This window comes from Atta colombica, unplaced genomic scaffold (genome assembly GCF_001594045.1).
Source record: "Atta colombica isolate Treedump-2 unplaced genomic scaffold, Acol1.0 scaffold84, whole genome shotgun sequence".
Taxonomy (NCBI): Eukaryota; Metazoa; Arthropoda; class Insecta; order Hymenoptera; family Formicidae; genus Atta; species Atta colombica.
This window is the reverse complement of record NW_017259577.1, coordinates 532,105-536,879: the sequence shown is the minus strand read 5'-3', so window position 1 is coordinate 536,879 and position 4,775 is coordinate 532,105.

Here is a 4,775-nt window from a genome sequence, read left to right as displayed (position 1 = left end):
TATATATATATATATATACATGCCTATACCATATTCATAGTTGTTCGAACTGCGCATCGAATTGATTTTTCGGACTTATATACGCAATTAAACTACTGTAATAATATCACAAATTACATTAAATTGATAAGCAACTTTTAATAATAATTTGACCACTCAGGCATCATATTAGAAAGTTAATGTGCTGCAGTAACTGTAAATAAAATTATAGATAATAATATATACGATTGTCGAGTCGATTTTTCCTTTATAGGTATAAAAATATAAAGAATAAGTATTTAACAAGGATAGAGTGCGCAAAGATTTAAATTGTGTATCAAAAAAGCATCAACAAGAAGGAGTTTTTGCAATACCGTTTATCCAAATAATTTATCTTCTTCTTTATAACTATTTAAAAAAAGAATAACGTGATTTTAGCGTTCACCATATCTGGATTTATGTTGCAAAAACTCGCTAACGATTAAAGTCAAAAGTGGATCCCTGGTAGAAATTTCCTCATCAGTGTCATGATACTTTGTCACTTCTTTGCCTCACCATAATCACTTAAAAAAAATCTGACATGGTCCATAAGAGGCCTAGTTTTGCGCTTAATATGGAAATGAATTAGCATTCGCAGTAAAATTTATTAAAGGTATTATAGTTTAACGTAGCCCACGGACCAAGACTCGCGCCTCACATAAAAATGAGGCGCAGTGCTTGTTCGCATCGTAGTATTTTGTGACTGTGACAGATTTTCTAACCTGAATAAATTTTCTAACCTGAATCGTAAACTTTAACGATCAATATCTTAGGCTTGCGGACAGAGTGATGCTTCCTTCTGCCAGATTTCTTCGTTTTATGAAAAATCTCATCAAATAAGCCTAATTTTATTGATTTTTGAGATGTTAAACTGAATTATAATATTATCCTTTTTTCTTGTCAAACCTTCACCTTTTTTACGCGAAAAAATAATACAATTAAATTCAACGTGTTTTTCATAAAACGAAAGAATCTAACAGAAAAAAGTGTCACTCTGCCCTGCGAACCTGAGATATTAATCTTACGACTATTCAGGTTAGAAAATCTATCAGCCTGATACTGACAAGTATTATATACCGCTGCCGAGAATATTCGACGGCAATAAGGATGGAATAGACTGCAGAAGGAAAACACTAGGACACAAATAGTGCAATCAAAGCCGGCCACTTATGCTAAAAATAAAACATGCAACATTCAGATCGCAAGAGTTCCGAAGAAACTGTGGCGGACGCGTTTCGGCTCGGGTATTACGTTTTTGAAGTTTATTTTTGAAAGTGTTGCCGACTTTGACTGAGCATTGAAACTCTCGCAGCTGTCCTGTGATTTTGAACGTCCTGACGCGCGTCCGTGTGGCGTGACGACGCCGTAGACGCAGGCGCCCGGTGTCCGTGCGGGCTTCGCCATTTTCACGGGCATTGCATCATTTTTTTTTGTTTTTGTATATCTCATTAGGACGTGATCTGGCCGTATCGATCTCCGTTTATTATTTCGGGAGGTGGGAGCCATTAAGAAGAAGAAGAAGAAGATCGCAACGAGACAAAACACGCCCATCATGGTCAGACGATTTCTCGAGACTGAGGACGATCACTTTTTATTATTATTTCCTAACTAGTAGTAAGTGAATAAATACCAGCGTATTATTTTATTTCCATGTAATCTCCTCAAATAAACTGTCAGCAGAAGCATGAAATTAAGAATGGTTACAATAGAAGGTATAAGTAACATTGGTAATGATTTGATCACAAGCATGCGATTAGTTTAATGTGTATTAGGCTATCATTCTAGGGATCGTAGGTTCAAATCTTGGCGGCGATGCGATTTCAATTAATAGTATAATTAATAAAACAAGAATATAGGTATGCGAAACAGTAAATAATAAATGGAATCGGAAAAATAAAAGTAAATAAAAAAATTATTTTTTTCGTTTAGCCATAATCGTAATTTTTTTATTACATAAAAAAATAGTTTTCATTCAAGACAATTTTTTATTACATATAAAAATATGTTTCTTTCATTTAAATAAAGAGTTGTAAAACAATATAAATTATTTTTTTAATTCTAATAGCAAGAAATAACCAAAAAACTTCTTCAAATAAAAAAAATCGAGTCGATATCGATCTCATTATTATTTTTTAATTCTTAATGTGCCATGTATATACCAGGCTAGTCGGCTATTATTTATTTATTATTTTACATTATAAAATATCAAAGAAGCAACAAATAAATAACAATTTTACTCATTTGTCATAATGACAAGTTTTGCATCGCATAAATGTTACGTATGCATTTCATCTCAATGATTGTTCCCGCAAATGTAAGTGATTTAGAACAGTGTAGGTAACTTGAGACAGCATGTATTTTTGTTAAATTTAATCGTGCTATCTACCCATGAATTTCTAAAGAAAGTTTAAATTTAAACTTTCCTTTATGACTCATGGATGGATTCCATGATTAAATTTAATGAACATACATACTAATGTATTTATTCAACTTATTAATTTCCGAATGCATATTGTTTTATTTGTTCCTAAAAAAAGTTTCTTTATTTTTCAGATGCCTGAAATAAAAGATAATATTAAATGTCTTTTCTTTTTTTCGTTGTCATATTTTGTAAAAGTTACTTTTGTAAAATCTGTTATTTTATTTAGTATCTTAAATTTCTTGTGAAGTCTCTTTTTGATTGTAGAAAAAATTAAATCTAACATTATATTGTTTAAAAGAATTCTTATAATCATGTCAAAATTCTTATTTTGAAACCTGGAATGAATCAAAAGGACTCTTATACACCGACGTTAAAAATTATTTCTATTTTTTGGCACAATATTGTGAATAATAATTTAAATATTTTCCCGAGAAAGCTTTATGGTATATATCATGTATTATAACTTAATTATAACACTATGTTTAATTTTACATTTTGATATTCGCAACGAAAGTTACTTAGAATAGCGCTGAAGATGATTCTAAACGAGGGATCGAAATGTTTGCGTAATTAATCTAATGTATATTTGAATAAATATATATACACATCAATAACATACATTCGCTCTTGGCATTACTCAGATGATTTTATTCACTAGAGCCTAGATATTATCATATTAATCATTATTATTTTCAGATATATGTATTTATCTTTATAAATTTTAATATTCTTGACTTACGAACGTTTCTAATTTTATATTTTACAATACTATTCGCTCTTGTGTTTGAACTTGTAGAACTTGTTTTTTGTACTGTTTTTATTATTGAATTTGATTTGATATTTCACTCCGATATGAAGGAGTAAGTTATTTCTCAATTTTTACACTGTCTTTTAAATATCATATTCTTTTAGAATTCATTGTTTATTTCTTAGAATTTGGAGACAATGAACTTTTGCCTCCGTTTTGACAATAGAATATTACAACATTTAGTTTTGGCAATCTTATAAAAAAATGATTCCATTTTTCTTTTCGCTTATCAATTTATTATCGCTAAAGATATTTCAAAAGTTAAGTCAAAAATTCATATAATAAAACATTCATATAATAAAGTAATATAAATAAAAAATGTTTTTATTCATCTGAGAGAAATAATCCTATTATTTTTCAAAACGGATCTTAATGCTTAAGTATTAATTTATATATATATTCAATTGCAAATAGCGCACCGAAACTTTTGCATCTTGAAACACAATTATGAACAGAACTAGAGTAATAATATCATATTAAATTGGGAAGTAATTTAATAATTTTGATGCTAATAACATCTTATGAGCATATTAATAATTTGATGTTACTAAAAATCTTAAAAACGACGATAAATTTATTGCAAAAAATATTACTTCAACCAGGATTTAACTCAGATCTCCCATCCCAGATCTTTTGCAGGCGTCCTCACAATTCATTATCAAAGCTTCGGCAATATTTATCACAATAACCAATAATTAGTGAGTGGAACGTTTTTTCAAGAAGGCAAAAGTCAGTGTACTGTAAACGTGTACAAGAATATTTTTATTAATTGTACATCATGCACTAATTACTGCGTTGCATCGTAATCTAATCAATCCTTCTGTAATTTTAATTATAAAAAAAATACCAATAAATAAACTAAATTTTTTCCTCGCGATGTAACCTAACCTAACCTAATCTTTTCGAAAAAAACCTAAGAAGTAGGAAAACCTCAACGAAAACAATCATTATTTATCCGAGAAATAGTGAGAAAATTGTGAGATAGCATAGTAAGCTATCATAGACCAATCGGCGTGACATCGTTCCGATTAAAAGGGGGCCATGGTCTGCGTATATCCGCGGAAAACTCCCGATCAGTATTCGTTCTGTGGCTGAGCCAATGAAAGGTGTAAAAGGACATACGTTTTCTCTAGACAAAAGAACAGTGGAAAGGCTATCTGAAGCTATCGCGCGAGAAGTATTAAAAGATAATCTATATATACAATCTAAAGGAATGGTTATCGATTACAACATCCTTATAACATTTATTTTATATTGAGCGAGATGGATAATTGATATTGCGATCGAGAGCGAATTTTAATTTTTATATATCTTATCTATGTAATTTTTCCAATGTTATTTTTGTTTACCTTGAAATGATCCAGCAGGGATCGAAACGTTGGTTTGTTTTGTTTTGTTACCGGCAAATTAAAGTTTTATATTTTAATTAGATGTTTATTAATTAAATTTTAATTTATAATGATTAATCTTAGATTAATCTCTCGTAGCCCTTTGTCTCTCTGTCTTTTAAATAATGATATATATATA